We start from the raw sequence: 21,642 nt of genomic DNA, 5'->3' as shown, positions 1-21,642 counted from the left end.
TGATGGGATTACAAGTTTTAAATTCAGCTAAGGCCCGAAGGCTTACAAACTAAAAAGAGATAAGGTGCCCGTGATCCCTTTCTTGTCCCTCTCCTCAGGAGGCAGGTGAAGGAGGCGAAAAGGGCAAAAGGAGCGCCTAGGCGAGCTACGGGTGGCAGAAGACACCAAGAGAACATCTCGGTGGCCGTCCGAAGGCTGGATGGTGATGGCGGCGCCGGAAGCAGAGCTCGAAGACGAGGCGGCAGGACGTCAGCACGCGTCGAAGCCATCGGTGCCCGCGTACTCCGACTTGACGGCCTTGCCGCCCGCCCTCTTCCTCTTCCGCAGCCTCCCAACGCCAGCCGCCCAAGGAGACGACCCCGAGAAGTTCAGAGAGCCGGCGACGCGGATGATGGGGTCGCCGGTGCCGCACGGAGCGGCGCCCGACACCTAATCGGACCCATCATCCTGCCGCCTACTACCCTCGTCGTCGCTGCCGCTGTCCTCCTCGTCACTCCCGCCCGAGGAGGAGTCTTCACTATCAAAAGAGCTCTCCACGCAGCACCTTGCATGGGTCCCAAAGCACCCGAAGACCTTGACGGAGAGAAGGCCACCCTCCATCAGCTTAAAATGGAGAGTGAGCCCCTCCGTCAAGCGGTGGATATGGGCAAACATCTTCCATCCCCGACGGAGATACATCAAATTAGGGGCGGGGAAATCGACGCGGGCCCGCGTGCCACTGATCGCGCAGCCCCTCATGTGCAGCCACAACGACTCCGGCGGATCCAGCTCCATCTCCCGCGCGAATGGAGTCGGGAGACGAAGGCGACGGCGAGGCGGCCGGCGTAGCCTGACGAAGAACTCGCAAGGGTCATCCCCAACGTGGCCCTCCACGGGGGGAAGAACTGCTGGCGGAGGCGAGGCCGGCGCATCGCCCCGTCCTCCTCTTCCCCGAGCGCCTCGGCCTCGCCCACGGCCTCGCCCCCTCCCCCTTCCCCTCGCGGCTGGCTCTGCCACCGCGGATGCAGGAGAAGGAGGGATGCGTTGTCGAGCGGCGACCCTCGCCGCCACCGTTGAAGGACCAGGATTCCCTCTCTCCACGACGGATGGAAGGGGGAGCAGAAGCTGAAGGAAGGAGGAGATGAAGGAATGCGGGACGCCACCCCCCCTCCCGCTCTTTATAAAGGAACGGGGTGGGGGCTCGGCCGCCCCGCTCAGCCAATCAAGACGCGGAAGGCGCAGGGAACTGGGACCAACCCGCCGCCCCAGCCTGCGGCGGCCCGGTTTCCCGCCTCCACCGTTCACCACCCTGAGCGCATGAGAGCCACGTGGCAGGCGTGCAGGACCGAGGCGACGGGTGAGGCGACCTCTCCCCACCCCGTGATCGTGGGGAGTGGACGCCTTGAAGACCACGCCTCGGCCCCGTTCAGTAAATGGGTCGCGCCTCCACGCCTCCCTCCGTTTATGGGGAAGGCGCAAACTGCCCCCTTTACTACGACGTGACGCATGCATGCAGAGCTCAGCCCCACGCATGCCGCCCACGTCACACACGCCTCCCCACGCCGCGCCACGCGCGGGAAGCATGGGAAGCACAGCGCGTGAAGAGACTTACCACGGTAAAAACCGCCCCACTTGCCCGCGCACCATTTTTGGGCCTAGCCCAATAACGCGATTGCGCTTATGAGTGGCCCAGTCTCGGGGGCTCCTGTCGGTGTACAAAAAGAGGGGTACACTTTTTGTACCCCTATAACTGTGGACGGGCAGTCTGAGCCACGGGCAGCACCACACTGAGCAAGGCAAGGGAGGTGAGCCAAGGTAAGGCTGAAGCTCAGGAGAAGCAGAACGATGCCAAGACCAAGACCACAAAGAGCAAAGGGGACGAAGCGGACCCCCCGGCAAGATCCTTGCCAGGAGGCGGTTTTAGCAAACCCGGCAAGACCCTTGCCATGGCAGCTCACCCCACACCTATGGAGTGAGTCACCCTTGAGTCCACTGCCCCCATGGGGCAAGGATTCGGGAGACATCCCTGTGGTGGCATGCAGATCTTTGTGAAGACATTCGAGATCAGATACACCCTTCAGAAGATGATGATCCTTGGCGGGATCCCAGCCAAGGAGGACCACAAGGCCCCCGGCAAGAGCCTTGCCGGGGATGACAGCAGGCGCCACGGCAAGACCTGTCAGGACCCCGATTCCAAGTCACATCGATCTAGCCGGTAACACCTCATATCACTTTGCGGCCTCACGCACGGTATCCCACGGGTGTCACCTTACCATGGCCCGGGACCGTTTGTGCCTTTTGGCTCACGTATATGATAGTGTCGCTAGCATCCATATGACAGAGAACCCGGGCTGACATGGCTAGTCGTGAACCCAAAGCGGCACAGACCTATGGAGACAGGCATACATGAATCACATCGAGCATGTCGGTCATCAGCGAGTGATTCCGGGCTGTAGCACTGGGCTAACAGGACTCCGGGGAACCCGGGCTGTAGCAGGCTAGGCAGGACTCCGGATATCACCGCATGACATTTCCCCAAAGGGACAGACATAGGAACCAAGTGAAACACATGCCGGCCAGTCAAGTGTCCTGAACAGTAGTGCTGGGCTAGCAGGACTCCGGTGAACCGGGCTGTAGCGGACTACTATGGCTCGAGGAACACTAGACTACATTTCCCCATAAGAAAGGCTGCCAAGGATAAACAACTAGATTGTCGGATCCCACTCATACCAAGCATTTCAATCATACACACAATATGCCCGATATGAGTACATACAACATGGCATCACAAAAAAACTCTACAACTCAAGTACTTTATTTAAAGGCTCCCGAGAGCCATACATAACATGTTCATATAGATAGGGGTCACATGACCCGACACTCAAGTCATACAATCATACAAGCACATGCGGAAGCAACTAGTCTGAGTACAGACACTAGAAAGAAAGAAGGCTTCTCGAAGCCTGTCTATCTACATAGGGCCCTCCATGGCCAGGATCACCACCTGGGTGGCTAGTCACTCGTCGACGTCAAGGTCTACGTAGAACCCATCGGAGGGGGCGGTGTTGTTGTCTGAAAATAGTAATTAAGCAAACATGATTACAAAGGTACTCAGCAAGTCTTAGATCAGAACCTAATATACATGCTCATTCTCAAGAAGGTGGTGGGGTTATTGCAGCAAGCCAGCTTTGACTCTTGGCTAAGCTATCCTACGGAACTCCACTAGTAAAATAGTTTTCGCACACAAGTCCACTACTCACCAACACAATACTACACCGGGGATCCTCTCTCGTTATCCTACGAGAGGGCCATCCTCGGTACTCACACTTATCTTGAGACTTTTAATAGTATCCATTTAAATTGTCTATGAATTGTATAGGCAACCAAGTAGTCCTTTACCGCAGACGTGGCTATTCGAATAGTTTTATACCCTGCAGGGGTGTACTTCTTCATATACGCTTTCACCACTTACCGCCGTTTACACGACATGTACTCGGCAACCTTCAAGCGGAAGCCCAGCGAGGGTGTCGGCCACGGCCTACCTAAACACTTAAGTTTCTAGTCCAGGTTTATCGCCTATCCAGGTTCCATCCACAGGGAGTCCGGCCGAGGTTTCCGCTTACGGCCCCGAATGATGTGAACAGGGTTCCCGAGACACCAAACGGGTGACTCGGTACACCCTGCCAAGGTGTATCTACCGCAACATAGCCCACCCCTAGGGTCAGCGCTACGCACGGCCGCCAACACATAACCTACAACACCAGAAACTATTTGCAACTCCTGGACAGAGTACTAAGGTATTTAAGAAGCCGAGAGGGTCAATTAAGGATCCCAATGCATGGTAGTAGTTGAATCTTAAATCACACATACAGATCTCAGTTCTTAGGGACGGCCTCAATGAAACAACCCACCATGTACTCCTACATGGCCTCTCATCGATACCTTTACCAAAACATGTTCCACACATCCCTCACGTTACCGACATAAACATTTCACTCTAGCCCATCACCCAGATGAACCAGACCTGACACAACTCTAAGCATAGCAGGCATAGCAAAGTAGGAATCACATACATGGCTCAATCAACTCCTACACATGCTAGTGGGTTTCATCTAGTTACTGTGGCAATGACAGGTCATGCAGAGGATAAGGGTTCAACTACCGTAGCACACAGCAGTTTGAAACGCGTTGTCTTAATGCAGTAAACAAGAGCAGAAGCGGGAACATGGGTTGTATCGGAATGATCAATGGGTTGCTTGCCTGTTGTAGAGGTAGTAGGGTACTGCCCTTCAGACGGATACTCGGGGTTATCCTCGGAGGCAGAACCTACCACGAAAGACACACTGAACATAATCAACACATGGCAATATGCAACAATATGATGCATGCTATGACATGGCAAGATGAAAGTGTTTTGGCCTAATGCAAGCTAAAACAGAAGGGTATGAACTCATTTGAATCAAAGATTCAAATATTAGCTCATTAAACATGGCCTTATTAGTCCATTACCTTATTCTGCTTAAACAGTAGGGTTAACTTGTTTTGTCATGCATGAAACCATTACAGATGGATGGATTGAATTTTTCTGATCATTTTTCATATATAAATCTTTGCATTTGGAGCTATGGTTGATTTTCTATGATTTTTAGAAGTTTTGACTATTTTCTGGAATTTCCTATTAAAGAATAAATCCAGTAATTAGTTAATGCGTCAGCACTGCGTCACTGTGACGTCAGCGGGTCAAAGGCGCCAGCCTAGGTCAAACCTGACTGGTGGGCCCCTTCTGTCAGTCTCTCAGCTAACTAACAGAGTTAGTTAGTGTTTAGTTAGCACTAAACTGGGTTAGTTAGGCTCTGGGCCCACATGTCAGTGAGAGAGGGTTAGTTAACGACGTCATTAACCTCTAACAGAGTGATTAGCTCTAATTTAAACTAATCTGAATTAGTTAGGAGCCGGCCCCACCTATCAGTGTCTCAGGCGGAGTCAAACTGGGGTCAAACCCCTGGTCAGCGGGGTTAATCCCGCCGGCGTTGAGTCGCCGGCGAGGCCGAGACGGCGGAGAGCTTCGGAAATCGGCCACAGGCGACCAATTCGACCGCAGTTTGGTCCTACGCGTAGCTGGGGCTCGTGCGCATCTAGTGGGGCAAGTGGGAGGAGCTGGGGTGGAGCGAGCTCGCCGGAGTCGAGCTCGTGGCGGCGGCCGGAGCTCGGCCGTTGGTGGTTTTGCTGCTGCAGCGAGCTAGCGGGGAAACAGACGCACTAGCGAGGCGCTACGAGGTGCGGTGAGTGCGTTAAGCACCCGCGCTTGACCAAATGGCCACCGGAGTGACGCCGGCGTCGAGCTCACGCGGCGGCGTGCTACGGTGAGCAAGGGGGCGGCGTCTACGGCGAGCAAACGAAGCAGAGAAGAGGGGGGATCGGTAGAGGAGCTCACGGCGGTTGCAGGACGCGTCTCAGCGGGCTCGGGGGAGGTCGGACGTCGTCGGGGCGTTGCCGGCGATCTCGGCGGACCGAGGAAGAAGAAGGCGTCGGGGAGGCGCTTGGAGGCGTCCGGCGTCGCGTGAGTCGACGAGGAGGCGTGGACGATGGAGGCGGAGCTCACGGGCACGTCAGGGAGGCGAGGGGGTGGCTCTGGTGACAACTACGGCGAACGGCAGCGAGGATCGCGCTCGGCCATCGTGGGAGAGGGTGAGGGAGACGAGGGGGAGAGAGGGGAGGAGCGCAGGGAGGTGTTGGGCGTCTCCGTGGCGCTCGGATGGGGACGAGGAGGCAGCAGGAGGTGGAAGCAGGAGGTGGCCGCGGGAGCACGCGCCGGCGACACGCCTCTGCCTACTGGCAGAGGTGGGTGACGACTGGCACAGGCCGGGTGGGCCGGACCAGCACAGGTAAGGCCCAGGTGGGCTTCTCCCTCTCTCTCTTTTTCTGGTTTGTTTTCTTTTTCTATTTAACTGCAACTATTGGGCTTTATTAAAAATACTAAAACGTTTCCAAAAATCCTGAAAATAATTGTGGGCTCTGTTTAGAATATTTCCAACAGCAAACATTTATTTCCAGAATTATCTGAGCATTTAAATTATTTTATAGCATTTAAATGCCCAAAATCAAATACTTATGATTTAATTCAATGACCTTCTATTGACCTAGAAAATTGTGCACCAATTTTGCCAGAGGTTCTAACCCAAGACAAAGAGGGTGAACTTTTTAGAAGGGCATTTCAGGTTCATTGAAAATAATTTTAGTAAACCCTAGTTGTTTCCAGGGGGTGTTGGGGGTTCTGTCATCCCCATTTCAAACTTAAAAGGAAATTAAACATGATGCACACTCTAATGCTTGAACTAGCTAGGGTGTGACAACTCACCCCCACTCAAAAGAATCTCGTCCCGAGATTTAGGATCCTCTGGAAAGAAGGTGGGATACTCGAGTCGAAGACGATCCTCCCTTTCCCAAGTGGCTTCTTTCTCGGAATGGTGTGACCATTGAATCTTGAGAAACTTGATATTACGACGTCGAGTGGTACGCTCGGCTTGATCAAGGATACGAACGGGATATTCCCGATATGAGAGGTTATCTTGTAGATCAAGCGTTTCGTGGTCCACTCCATGGATAGGATCCGCGAAGCAATGCCTGAGTTGAGAAACGTGGAAGACATCATGAACTCTAGAAAGATGCGAAGGTAGTTCTAATTGGTAGGCAACTTCTCCCCGTTTGGCAAGAATGCGAAAGGGTCCAATGTAACGAGGAGCCAATTTGCCTTTGATACCGAAACGATGGGTTCCCTTTAACGGAGTAACCCGAAGGTAAGCCTTCTCGCCGACTTCATAAGTCATAGGCTTATGTTTACGATCATATTGACTCTTTTGACGAGATTGGGCTGTTTTCAATTTCTCACGAATAACGCGAACCTGCTCTTCTGCTTCCTGAATCATATCCGGGCCAAAGAGTTGTCTTTCCCCGGTTTCTGACCAGTTAAGAGGCGTTCGACATTTTCGTCCATAGAGAACTTCGAAAGGAGCCTTGCCCAAGCTAGTTTGATAACTATTGTTATAAGCAAACTCCGCGAATGGAAGGCATTTCTCCCAACTCATTCCGAACGAGATGACAGAAGCTCGGAGCATATCCTCCAGAATTTGATTGACTCGTTCTACTTGACCACTTGACTGAGGATGGAAGGCGGTGCTAAAGGAGAGATGAGTTCCCATAGCATTTTGGAAACTTTCCCAAAATCGAGAGGTGAAGAGACTCCCACGGTCTGAGTTAATTTCCAATGGAACACCATGAAGAGACACTATTCGGGAGATGTATAAATCGGCTAGCTGGCTAGCGGTGATACTCTCACGAACAGGTAGAAAGTGGGCTACTTTGGAAAGACGGTCGATCACGACGAAGATGGCATTATTCCCTCTCTTGGTCCTGGGAAACCCAGTGATGAAATCCATACTGATTTTATCCCATTTCCACTCGGGAATAGCCAAAGGTTGAAGGGTGCCAGCAGGCCGTTGATGCTCTGCTTTAACACGACGACAAACGTCGCAATTAGCAATGTATTGAGCGATTTCTCTCTTCATCCTAGTCCACCAAAACCTCTGGCGTAGGTCTTGATACATTTTAGTACTACCGGGATGAATGGTGAGAGGAGATTCATGAGCTTCCTTAAGGATCAACTGGCGTAGATGTTGTTTCTTGGGAACCACCAAACGGTTCTCGAAGAAGACAGCACCTCGCTCATCCATGGAGAAACATTTAGCAACTCCGCTAGCGATGTTTTCCTTTATCCGGGATATGCCCTTATCATACCGCTGGGCGGTTATGATTTGATCCATAAGGTTAGGTTTCGCCACCAGGGTGGATAGAAAACCTCGAGGAACAATGTGAAGATTAAGCTTACGAAATTCCTCATGGAGAAGTGGTTGACTTTGTTGTAACATCAGGTTGTTACAATAGGACTTACGACTTAGCGCATCAGCCATGACATTGGCCTTGCCCGGGGTGTAAGTTATTCCTAAGTCGTAATCCGAGATCAACTCGACCCAACGTCTTTGCCTGAGATTCAAATCTGGTTGGGTGAAGATATATTTCAAACTTTGGTGATCGGTGAAGATCTCGCAACGATTACCGAGGAGGTAATGTCGCCAAGTTTTGAGTGCATGGACTACAGCTGCAAGCTCTAGATCATGTGTGGGATAATTTTCCTCATGTGGGTGTAATTGCCGTGAAGCATAGGCAATTACCTGACGATCTTGCATGAGTATGCAACCTAGTCCTTGTCGCGAGGCGTCGCAATAGATAATAAAGTCCTTGGAGAAATCTGGTGGTACCAGTACGGGAGCAGATGTCAGGCGTCTTTTCAGTTCCTGAAAGCTGAACTCGCACTGTGGAGTCCACTCGAACTTTTTATCTTTCTTGAGGAGTTCAGTTAGAGGTTTAGCAACCTTGGAGAAATTCTCGACGAAGCGGCGGCAATAGCTCGCTAAGCCAAGGAAGCTCCGAACTTGCTTGACCGTCTCAGGTGGAGTCCAATCAAGGACGGCTTGAACTCGCTCGGGATTGACAGCAATACCCTTACCAGAGATTACATGGCCTAGATAGGTCACTTCTGGCAACCAAAATTCACACTTGGAGAATTTGGCATAAAGGCGATGCTCTCGAAGTTTCATCAATAACAGCCTTAGATGTTTGGCATGTTCCTCTTCAGTCTTGGAGTAGATGAGTATGTCATCGAGGTATACTACGACAAATTTATCCAAATACTCCATGAAGACCGAGTTCATTAACCGGGAGAAGGTGGTTGGGGCATTGGTTAAACCGAAGGACATAACGGTGTACTCGTATTGGCCATAACGAGTAACAAAGGCCGTTTTGGGAATGTCCCCGTTTCTGATTTTGATTTGATGGTAGCCCAACCTCAAATCCATCTTGGAAAAGACTGAGGATCCAGCGAGCTGATCATACAGATCGTTGATCCTGGGAAGCGGGTATTTGTTCTTGATGGTGACCAAATTGACAGGTCGGTAATCCACAACCATTTGATCCGTTCCATCCTTCTTCTTGACGAAGAGGACGGGGCAGGCCCAAGGAGAGGAACTAGGACGGATGAAACCCTTTTTTAAGGACTCATTGAGTTGGTTCTTAAGCTCAGCTAGTTCTAAGGGTGCCATCTTGTAGGGTCTTCTGGAAATTGGAACGGTTCCTGGAACAAGGTCTATCACAAACTCGACATCCCTGTCAGGTGGAACACCTGGCAGTTCTTCTGGAAAGACATCCGGAAAGTCTCGGACTACCGAAACATCCTCAAGGTATGGAAGGGGGTTGGCATTTAGGGAGTAGAGCTGGCGCTTGGCCACTCGAGTTAAGACATTGACTGTCTTGCCCGATGGGTGAGTAAGTTGAACGGTTCTAGTGGCACAATCAATCTTAGCATAATGAGCTGACATCCAGTCCATGCCCAAAATGATGTTTATGTCCGAGGACTTGAGGGCTATTAAGGAAGCAAGGAAGACAAGTCTATCGACAAGAATTTCGTTCCCATGGCTTACTCTAGAAGTTTGCCATTTGGAACCCGGAGTTTGAATTACCATGGAAGTGGGCATGTCACAGAATGTCGTGTTATGCATTCGAGCATAGTTCTCGGATATGAATGAATGAGATGCTCCAGTATCGAAAAGAACAGATGCCGGATGGCAGTTAACAAGGAGCGTACCAAGGATGACGTTAGGATCCTCATGAGCCTCCTCGGCTGAAACATAGTTGACATGGCCACGGGCAGTGGTGGCCGGCTTGGCGTAGAATGTCTTTCCCGCGGGCTTACCACGGCCAACAGACTTTCCAGTTTGATTGGGGTTGTTGTTCTGGGGACACTCTCGGCTATAGTGACCTGGCTCTCCACACTTGAAACAAGTCACCACATTGGGACGTGGAGCAGCGTTAGCAGCGGGGCCACCATAGGGCTTGGGCGGTGCAAATTGCTGGTTGGGACGAGGCGCCTCAAAGGATGGCCTCGGGATGAACCTGGGTGGCAGTGTTGTGCTTGGGATCCACACCCGGCGCTTCTGAGCTCCAGAGCCGGATGAAGAGCCAAAATCACGGGAGTGCTTGAGTGAAGCGTCATAATCAGTCTGACCTGTCTCAGCACTGATGGCTTTATTGACCAACTTCTAAAAGGAGGTGCACTCGTGCAGACGAAGATCGCGGCGAAGCTCAGGGCTAAGTCCCTTGCGGAACCTTGCCTGCTTCTTAGCGTCAGTAGATACCTCTTCAGGGGCATAGCGTGCCAGATTCCCAAATTCACGACTATATGCATCCACAGTCAGTCTTCCTTGGGTGAAATTGCAGAACTCCTCCCTCTTGCGATCCATGAGACCTTCCGGAATGTGATGCTCACGGAAAGCCTCACTGAATTCAGCCCAAGTAGTGATTTGGCCGACCGGGCGCATAGCTTCAAAATTTTCCCACCAGAGGCTAGCAGGGCCTTCGAGATGGTAGGCAGCGTAAGTAACCTTGTCGGCTTCGGCTACGTTGGCAGAACGTAGCTTGTGGGTGATGCTGCGAAGCCAGTCATCCGCGTCGAGGGGCTCGACGGAATGGTTAAACTTTGGTGGGTACAGCTTGATAAAGTCATTGATTGACACCAAGTCATTTCGCGGATGGCGTGCAGTGTTCTGCTCAATCCGCTCCAGCAGGCGGTTAGTCTCACGCTTGTTTCTTTCCGCCTCCAGCATTACTTCGGCCAGAGAAGGCGGGTGAGGCAGATTTTCACCCCTAGCTGCACTGGCTTCCCCCTGCTCCGGGGCAGCAGGGTTGCTGCGGGTGTTGACCATCCTAGGAGAAAACAAGACAACGGTTTAGATAAGGATGGCTCAACTTAGCAAGGAAGTGCAGAATGTAATGGATAACACGGAATGCAGAGATGTTCATCCGTATGTCATGGTAATATAAAACTGCCATATATATACCAACGGTCATACACATCATACATAGTTTAGTACAAGCCCAGGCTACAGTACAACTATGATGAAAGACGTTACATCTCATCGGAGGCATTCCAAGCTCCTATACATTATTTGTCTACACCTCCGGAATTGATTACACGCCAAGTCATATTCCACAAGTCACGCAGGACAGTGGAGATACAACTATTACAATACTAGTGATACTACTACTAACTCAGACAGCTCCGTAGTAGTCCTCATAGAAGTCACCTCCATAGCCTGGAAGTTCAACGTGATCATCCGGGAACAGACGGTCCTGAGGAGCCTGTGGACCATAGGGGCTAGGATGAGGTCTTGGACCAACAAACGGTGGCCTGCGAGGACCACGGGGTGGGGTGATGCCCCCCACATCACGCCAATCCACCATGTCTGGCAGAGCAGATCTCACAGGATACAGATCCCTTGTATCCATACATCCAGCTTGCACCGCAGGTGCAAACCGAGTCAATGTGGCCCAATGATCAGCACGGGTATTGAAAAGCTCCAACCTCAAGGCCCGATTCTCTCGGTCCTTATCTTCGAGCATCTCGGCAGTGGTACGAGTTAATGAGTCCTCCTGAGTGGAGTCAGCATAGATAGCCTGAAGATACCCTTGCGCTCCCGGAAGTGAAGCTGGCATGTAACGGAAGTCGGTGTTCCGAAGCAGGCCAGTCCGGACTCGCATGATGGTCATCATGGAATAGGCAGCATCCTGCACAGCCATCTCAACAGTAACCCCGAGTCCATAGGAACAGTGAAGGGGCTCGGTAGATCCAGGATAAGAAGGAAATATCCTGACGGTGCAGAAATATTGGCTTTGATTAAAGTCGCGGAACTGCTCTTCGACAGTGTATTCGGGATACCAACGGTAACCCGTCTCGATCATTACCCGGACTAACATAGCAGTATGACCGGGCACGTCGAGGCACCGGGTCAGGCGAACCACTTGGTTTTGAACACGGTTGGCCATCTGAAAGCACAACCACAAAGCAAAGACATTAGAATTTCTAGGGAAAATTGGACAGCATAACAGCTGTAAATGCTCAGAAAAAGATTTGAGACATCCACAACAGTCTGCAATACCACTCAACAACATCATATCAAGGTTCTGATTCAATTAGCAACATACTAAAAATAGTAGAAACTGAACTGGGAGTTGTAACAACAATCCTATAAGCTACTACGGATTAGTAACACGTGAACCTGATAGAAGAAGAGAGCCTAGTCCTTAACCCACGTTGAATGAGAAGAGAAAGACTCAGATCAGAGGGCATAGGGTAAAGGAGTAAAAGAGCCTTACGTTCCCTCCCACAATCAATTCCCCTACATATAACTAAAGCATTTCTAGACTCGACATCGACCAGTTTGGCTCAACGAACCTACAGGCAGTCCGGCTCTGATGCCAACGCTGTTAGGACCCCGATTCCAAGTCACATCGATCTAGCCGGTAACACCTCATATCACTTTGCGGCCTCACGCACGGTATCCCATGGGTGTCACCTTACCATGGCTCGGGACGGTTTGCGCCTTTTGGCTCACGTATATGATAGTGTCGCTAGCATCCATATAACAGAGAACCTGGGCCGACATGGCTAGTCGTGAACCCAAAGCGGCACAGACCTATGGAGACAGGCATACATGAATCACATCGAGCATGTCGGTCATCAGCGAGTGATTCCGGGCTGTAGCACTGGGCTAACAGGACTCCGGGGAACCCGAGCTGTAGCAGGCTAGGCAGGACTCCGGATATCACTGCGTGACATTTCCCCGAAGGGACAGACATAGGAACGAAGTGAAACACATGCCGCCAGTCAAGTGTCCTGAACAGTAGTGCTGGGCTAGCAGGACTCCGATGAACCGGGCTGTAGCGGACTACTATGGCTCGAGGAACACTAGACTACATTTCCCCATAAGAAAGGCTGCCAAGGATAAACAACTAGATTGTCGTATCCCACTCATACCAAGCATTTCAATCATACACACAATATGCCCGATATGAGTACATACAACATGGCATCACAACAAAACTCTACAACTCAAGTACTTTATTTAAAGGCTCCCGAGAGCCATACATAACATGTTCATACAGATAGGGGTCACATGACCCGACACTCAAGTCATACAATCATACAAGCACATGCGGAAGCAACTAGTCTGAGTACAGACACTAGAAAGAAAGAAGGCTTCTCGAAGCCTGTCTATCTACATAGGGCCCTCCATGGCCAGGATCACCACCTGGGTGGCTAGTCACTCGTCGACGTCAAGGTCTACGTAGAACCCATCGGAGGGGGCGGTGTTGTCGTCTGAAAACAGTAATTAAGCAAACATGAGTACAAAGGTACTCAGCAAGTCTTACATCAGAACCTAATATACATGCTCATTCTCAAGAAGGTGGTGGGGTTATTGCAGCAAGCCAACTTTTACTCTTGGCTAAGCTATCCTACGGAACTCCACTAGTAAAATAGTTTTCGCACACGAGTCCACTACTCACCAACACAATACTCCACCGGGGATCCTCTCTCGTCATCCTACGAGAGGGCCATCCTCGGTACTCACACTTATCTTGAGACTTTTAATAGTATCCATTTAACTTGTCTATGAACTGTATAGGCAACCGAGTAGTCCTTTACCGCGGACGCGGCTATTCGAATAGTTTTATACCCTGCAGGGGTGTACTTCTTCATACAAGCTTTCACCACTTACCGCCGTTTACACGACATGTACTCGGCAACCTTCAAGCGGAAGCCCAGCGAGGGTGTCGGCCACGGCCTACCTAAACACTTAAGTCTCTAGTACAGGTTTATCGCCTATCCAGGTTCCATCCGCAGGGAGTCCGGCCGAGGTTTCCACTTACGGCCCCGAATGATGTGAATAGGATTCCCGAGACACCAAATGGGTGACTCGGTACACCGTGTCATGGTGTATCTACCGCAACATAGCCCACCCCTAGGGTCAGCGCTACGCACGGCCGCCAACACATAACCTACAACACCGGAAACTATTTGCAACTCCTGGACAGAGTACTAAGGTATTTAAGAAGCCGAGAGGGTTAATTAAGGATCCCAATGCATGGTAGTAGCTGAATCTTAAATCACACATACAGATCTCAGTTCTTAGGGACGACCTCAATGAAACAACCCACCATGTACTCCTACATGGCCTCTCATCGATACCTTTACCAAAACATGTTCCACACATCCCTCACGTTACCGACATAAACATTTCACTCTAGCCCATCACCCAGATGAACCAGACCTGACACAACTCTAAGCATAGCAGGCATAGCAAAGTAGGAATCACATACATGGCTCAATCAACTCCTACACATGCTAGTGGGTTTCATCTAGTTACTGTGGCAATGACAGGTCATGCAGAGGATAAGGGTTCAACTACCGTAGCACACAGCAGTTTGAAACGCGTTGTCTTAATGCAGTAAACAAGAGCAGAAGCGGGAACATGGGTTGTATCGGAATGATCAATGGGTTGCTTGCCTGTTGTAGAGGTAGTAGGGTACTGCCCTTCAGACGGATACTCGGGGTTATCCTCGGAGGCAGAACCTACCACGAAAGACACACTGAACATAATCAACACATGGCAATATGCAACAATATGATGCATGCTATGACATGGCAAGATGAAAGTGTTTTGGCCTAATGCAAGCTAAAACAGAAGGGTATGAACTCATTTGAATCAAAGATTCAAATATTAGCTCATTAAACATGGCCTTATTAGTGCATTACCTTATTCTGCTTAAACAGCAGGGTTAACTTGTTTTCTCATCCATGAAACCATTACAGATGGATAGATTGAATTTTTCTGATCATTTTTCATATATAAATCTTTGCATTTGGAGCTATGGTTGATTTTCTATGATTTTTAGAAGTTTTGACTATTTTCTAGAATTTCCTATTAAAGAATAAATCCAGTAATTGAGTTAATGCGTCAGCACTGCGTCACTGTGACGTCAGCGGGTCAAAGGCGCCAGCCCAGGTCAAACCTGACTTGTGGGCCCCTTCTGTCAGTATCTCAGCTAACTAACAGAGTTAGTTAGTGTTTAGTTAGCACTAAACTGGGTTAGTTAGGCTCTGGGCCCACATGTCAGTGAGAGAGGGTTAGTTAACGACGTCATTAACCTCTAACAGAGTGATTAGCTCTAATTTAAACTAATCTGAATTAGTTAGGAGCCGGCCCCACCTATCAGTATCTCAAGCGGAGTCAAACTGGGGTCAAACCCCTGGTCAGCGGGGTTAATCCCACCGGCGTTGAGTCGCCGGCGAGGCCGAGACGGCGGAGAGCTTCGAAAATCGGCCACAGGCGACCAATTCGACCGCGGTTTGGTCCTACGCATAGCTGGGACTCATGCGCATCTAGTGGGGCAAGTGGGAGGAGCTGGGGTGGAGCGAGCTCGCTGGAGTCGATCTCGTGGCGGCGGCCGGAGCTCGGCCGTTGGTGGTTTTGCTGCTGCAGTGATCTAGCAGGGAAACGGACGCACTAGCGAGGCGCTACGAGGTGCGGTGAGTGCGTTAAGCACCCGCGCTTGACCAAACGGCCACCGGAGTGACGCTGGCGTCGAGCTCGCGTGGCGGCATGCTATGGTGAGCAAGGGGGCGACATGTACGGCGAGCAAACGAAGCAGAGAAGTGGGGGGATTGGTAGAGGAGCTCACGGTGGTTGCAGGACGCATCTCAGCGGGCTCGGGGGAGGTCGGACATCGTCGGGGCGTTGCCGGCGATCTTGGCGGACCAAGGAAGAAGAAGGCGTCGGGGAGGCGCTTGGAGGCGCCCGGCGTCGCGTGAGTCAACGAGGAGGCGTGGACGATGGAGGCGGAGCTCACGGGCACGTCAGGGAGGCGAGGGGGTGGCTCTGGTGACAACTACGGCGAACGGCGGCGAGGATCGCGCTCGGCCATCGCGGGAGAGGGTGAGGGAGACGAGGGTGAGAGAGGGGAGGAGTGCAGGGAGGTGCTGGGCGTCTCCGTGGCGCTCGGATGGGGACGAGGAGGCAGCAGGAGGTGGAAGCAGGAGGTGGCCGCGGGAGCACGCGCCGGCGACACGCCTCTGCCTACTGGCAGAGGTGGGTGACGCCTGGCACAGGCCGGGTGGGCCGGGCCAACACGGGTAAGGCCCAGGTGGGCTTCTCCCTCTCTCTCTTTTTCTGATTTGTTTTCTTTTTCTATTTAACTGCAACTGTTGGGCTTTATTAAAAATACTAAAACGTTTCCAAAAATCTTGAAAATAATTGTGGGCTCTGTTTAGAATATTTCCAACAGCAAACATTTATTTCCAGAATTATCTGAGCATTTAAATTATTTTATAGCATTTAAATGCCCAAAATCAAATACTTATGATTTAATTCAATGACCTTCTATTGACCTAGAAAATTGTGCACCAATTTTGCCAGAGGTTCTAACCCAAGACAAAGAGGGTGAACTTTTTAGAAGGGCATTTCAGGTTCATTGAAAATAATTTTAGTAAACCCTAGTTGTTTCCAGGGGGTGTTGGGGGTTCTGTCATCCCCATTTCAAACCTAAAAGGAAATTAAACATGATGCACACTCTAATGCTTGAACTAGCTAGGGTGTGACAAGAACCTTGCCGGGGCCCCGGCAAGGCCCTTGCCAAAAACACCCGTTGGGCCACCATCAGGCCCATGCCAATCAAACCTCCACCGTTGTTCGCATGCAACTGCCGACCCAACCAGCTGGGTAGGCACCTGCGTGGCGGCATGCAGATCTTCATGGAGACCCACCACTGCACCACCTCAGCTGCCTGCCTGCCTACATGGCACCGTGGGCGCCGCTGGCCAGGGCGCGTGTCGACGCGAGAGGGAGCGGCGACGAACGAGACAGGGCTCTCCCCCGTCCCCGATAAAGCAAGGACACCTGGGAAAGACGCATTAAATGCGCCTTGTCATGTAATGCGAGGGATAACCTCGCATCACTGTTCCCTTTCCACCTCCTGGTGCTACTGTGGCCACCCCTTTCCTATAAAAGGAGGCCCGAGGCGACCAGGAGGAGGATTCGGATTTTTGGAGCTCCTCACGCCCCATAGCTAGCTCAAGAACACAGATATACAATCCACCAAAGCAGGAGTAGGGTTTTATGCATCCCCGCGGCCCGAACCTGGATAAACGAACCGTGTGCTATCTGTTTGATCCGCTCTTCTCACAACCCCCCGCCCCGCAACCGTAGTAGGGATTCTTGTGATCCCATAGGTGTCGTTCCCACTAACAGCTAGGGTTACACAAGGTCAGTTACAAAGGAGGCGATATACATATCCGTATTGCCTAGCTTGCCTTCCACGCCAAGTAGAGTCCCATCCGGACACGGGACGAAGTCTTCAATCTTGTATCTTCATAGTCCAACAGTCCGGCCAAAGGACATAGTCCGGCTGTCCGGAGACCCCCTAATCCAGGACTCCCTCACCCCTAAAAACTAGATGCAAGATCTAGGCAAAGAGAGAACGGGGTCGGGGGCAATACCGGCATCCATGGCTAGATGACATGGTGGGGATCGAGTCCATCGGAGGAAATGGAGAGGGATGGCACAAAACGGCGGCCTGCCAAGGCCTTCCTGCGGCGAGGCGTCGCTGGAGCGACGAAGAAGACGAGCGAGTGGGGGCGAATGGGTATGGGGGAGAAAACAACTCCCCCTGCCCTGACATAACCCCCACTACCCGCCCCGCAGCGGTAGTACCGCTGGGGTGGGTGGTAGTACCGCTTGACGCTTGTCAGTGGTAGTACCATGCACGCCGCGGTAGTACCGCTCTCCCGCAAAGACGACTGGCCAAAAGGCTTAGCTCAAGAAAAAGAAAACGAAACGAAAGTGAGAACCAACACACACACAAAACCGACAAAAACAAACATCTCCAAGAGAGGGCGGTGGCCGAGGCCACCTATGTTTGAGTTCAGAGGTATGGCGCCGCGAAGATTTTAACCTCGGGCCCAAGACCAACACTCATCTTTGAAGCACAAGTACCATCAAAAATGGCTAATGTGAAAGAGTTTGATTAGTTTATGCATTATGTGGGGAGGGAAAGTTCATTGAGAGAACAACAATCCCCCTATGTCCATGCCTACACCTAAACTAGACAACAAGTTGAGTATGGTGGGGTGTGCAAGGGTTCAAGTCACATTGCTCAAATCAATGATATTTATCTCATGCCTTAACTCGCGAAATCTTGCTTCATCCAAAGGCTTCATGAAAATATCTGCAAGGTTATCAAGAGTGTTGACATAGTTGAGCTCGATCTCCCCTCGCCTAATATGATCTCGGATGAAGTGATACCGAATCTCAATATGCTTCGTCTTGAAGTGTTGCACCGGGTTGAGAGAGATCTTGATGGCACTTTCATTGTCACACCAAAGAGGCACTTTTTCACAAATGACACCGTAATCCTTTAAAGTTTGCCTCGTCCAGAGAAGTTGTGCACAACAACTACCGGCAGCCACATACTCCGCTTCCGTGGACGAGAGAGATACGCAACTTTGCTTCTTGGAAGACCAACTCACCAAAGAGCAACCAACAAATTGGCACCCTCCGGAAGTGGACTTCCTATCCACTTTGTCTCCCGCCCAATCCGAGTCCGAATAACCTACAAGCTTGAAGTTTGCTCCCCTTGGGTACCATAAGCCAAAGTTTGGGGTATGAGCCAAATATCGAAAGATTCGCTTGACCGCCACAAAGTGACTTTCCTTAGGTGCGGCTTGAAACCGTGCACAAATTCCCACACTCAACATGATATCCGGTCTAGATGCACAAAGGTAAAGCAAGGAGCCAATCATGGAGCGATATACCTTTTGATCCACCGCTTTACCATTGGGATCAATGTCAAGTTGGCACTTGGTGGGCATGGGAGTGGAAGCCGGCTTGACATCACTTAGCTTTAATCTCTTGAGCATGTCTTGAGTGTATTTGGCTTGGTTGATGAAGGTTCCTTCTCTCCTTTGCTTCACTTCGAACCCGAGAAAGAACTTGAACTCTCCCATGGAAGACATCTCGAACTTTGAGGTCATGAGAGCGGCAAATTCCTCATTGAAAGATTTGTTAGGGGAACCAAAGATAATATCATCAAAATATAATTGGCACACAAACAACTCCCCTTTGACCTTCTTAGTAAAAAGAGTGGGGTCGATTAGCCCAACTTCAAAACCACGGTCTTGTAACAACTCGGTAAGGTGGTCATACCACGCACGTGGGGCTTGTTTAAGGCCATAGAGTGCCTTATCGAGTTGATACACATGATCGGGAAAGTAGGGATCCTCGAACCCGGGGGGTTGCTTGACATATACCAATTCATTAATCGGACTTTTAAGGAAAGCACTCTTCACATTCATTTGTTGTAACTTAAAGTTATGATGAGAAGCATATGCAATCAACATGCGAATGGATTCAAGACGAGCAACGGGGGCAAAGGTTTCACCGTAGTCGATACCCTCGACTTGGGAGTAGCCTTGTGCTACCAAACGAGCCTTGTTGCGAATGATAATCCCATGAGCATCTTGCTTGTTCTTGAATATCCACTTGGTTCCAATGACATTGTGGTTCTCCGTTGGCCTTGGCACCAATCTCCACACTTTGTTGCACTCGAAGTTGTTGAGTTCTTCATGCATGGCATTGAGCCAATCCAGATCTTCGAGTGCCTCATAGACCTTTTAGGGTTCAAGACACGAGACAAATGTGTGATGTTCACAATAGTTTGCTAATTGTCTATGAGTACTTACCCCATTTCTTAAGCTTCCAAGCACATTTGTCATGAGATGATCCTTGGTAGAGAGCTTGGAAGCAATCTTGGCGGCACGACGCTCCAATTCCTCCTCGGGGGTGAGACGAGGAGTGGTCACTTGATCATCTTGAGTGTTGTCTTGAGCTTGTTCTTGATCTCGAGGAAGCTCCAGATCTTGAACTTGCTCGGAGGAGAGAACTTGGCCTTGGGCATCACTTGATGTTACAACACCATCTTGAGATTGACCTTGCCCTTGGTCTTGTTCTTGAGGTTGAGGGCCTTTACTTTGTTCTTCGGAAGTGTGTGGGTCTTGGGTTGGTGAAGGTTCCACTTGAGTGGAACATTGTCCTTCTCCTTCGGCCACAAGGGGTTCCTCAATGGGTAGGATATGACCAACACCCATTCTTCTTATGGCTTGGGGAGGAATTTCATCACCTACATCACAAGTACCACTTTGCTCCACTTGGGAGCCGTTATTCTCATCAAACTCCACGTTACACGTTTCCTGAATAAGTCCCATGGACTTATTGAGAACACGGTAAGCATGAGAGTTTGTAGCATAACCAACAAATATGCCCTCATAAGCTCTAGCCTCAAATTTAGACAAACGGACACCTTTCTTGAGAATGAAACACTTACACCCGAACACCCGAACACCCGAAAGTACTTGAGGTTGGGCTTGTTACTGGTGAGTATCTCATATGGAGTCTTGTTCAAGACTTTGCGGAGGTAGAGACGATTAGATGCATGACACGCGGTGTTGATGGCTTCGGCCCAAAAGTTGTAGGGAGACTTGAATTCCGCCATCATCGTCCTTGCTGCATCCATCAACGTCCGGTTCTTCCTCTCCGCTACACCATTTTGTTGAGGGGTATAAGGTGCGGAATATTGATGCTTGATTCCCTCATCACTCAAAAACTCATCCAAGGTGTAGTTCTTGAACTCAGAGCCGTTGTCACTTCTTATAGTCAAGATCTTTGTATTGTGTTGTCGTTGAGCTTCATTTGCAAAGTCGATGACGGTTTGTTGGGTCTCGCTCTTCCTCTGGAAGAAATATACCCCAAGTGTATCTTGAATCCACAATCACCAAGCAATACTTTCTACCGCCAAGACTATCAAAGGATGGAGGCCTGAAGAGATCCAAATGAAGGATCTCCAAAGGCCTCTTCGAGTAGATGATAGTCGTGGGAGGGTGAGCCTTCTCATGTAGCTTTCCTTCGATACAAGCACTGCAAGCACGATCTTTGGCAAAACTAACATTTGTTAGTCCACGGACATGGTCCCCCTTGAGAAGACTTTGCAAAGATCTCATATTGACGTGGGCTAAACGGCGATGCCAAAGCCATCCCACGTCAACCTTAGCCATTAGGCATGTCGCGGTCTTAGTGGGTCGCTCCGAAAAGTTAATCACATAGAGACCGTTCTCGACATGCCCAACAAAGGCTACTTTAAGAGTCTTGCTCCACAAGAGGGCCACGGTATCAATATCAAAGAAAGTGGCAAAGCCCATAAGTGCTAGTTGACGAACGGAAAGTAAATTGTATGCAAGGGACTCAACAAGCATGACCTTCTCGATCGTAAGATCATGAGAAATGACAACTTTGTCGAGTCCCAATACCTTAGAGGACGAGGCATCACCCCACTCAACGTTGGTGGGCATGGATGGAATCTTTTGCACGTCCACCACCAAGTCCTTGCTTCCGGTCATATGATTAGTAGCTCCACTATCGAGCAACCATGATCCCCCACCGGAAGCAAACACCTACAAGAGATCAATGCTTGGTTTTAGGTACCCATTTTGTAATGGGTCCTTTGATGTTAGTAACAAGGGTCTTAGGAACCCAAATAGACCATTCAATGTACTCATAAGGAGAACCAACAAATTTGGCATAAACATGCACATCTCTAGCACGACACAACACATAAGAAGGGTCAAAGTCGCCGGCTTTGTTGGGAATGGAAGTGTTGCCCTTCTTG

The sequence above is a fragment of the Triticum aestivum genome, chromosome 2A (assembly GCF_018294505.1).
Source record: "Triticum aestivum cultivar Chinese Spring chromosome 2A, IWGSC CS RefSeq v2.1, whole genome shotgun sequence".
Lineage (NCBI taxonomy): Eukaryota > Viridiplantae > Streptophyta > Magnoliopsida > Poales > Poaceae > Triticum > Triticum aestivum.
This window is presented reverse-complemented; position numbering follows the sequence as displayed.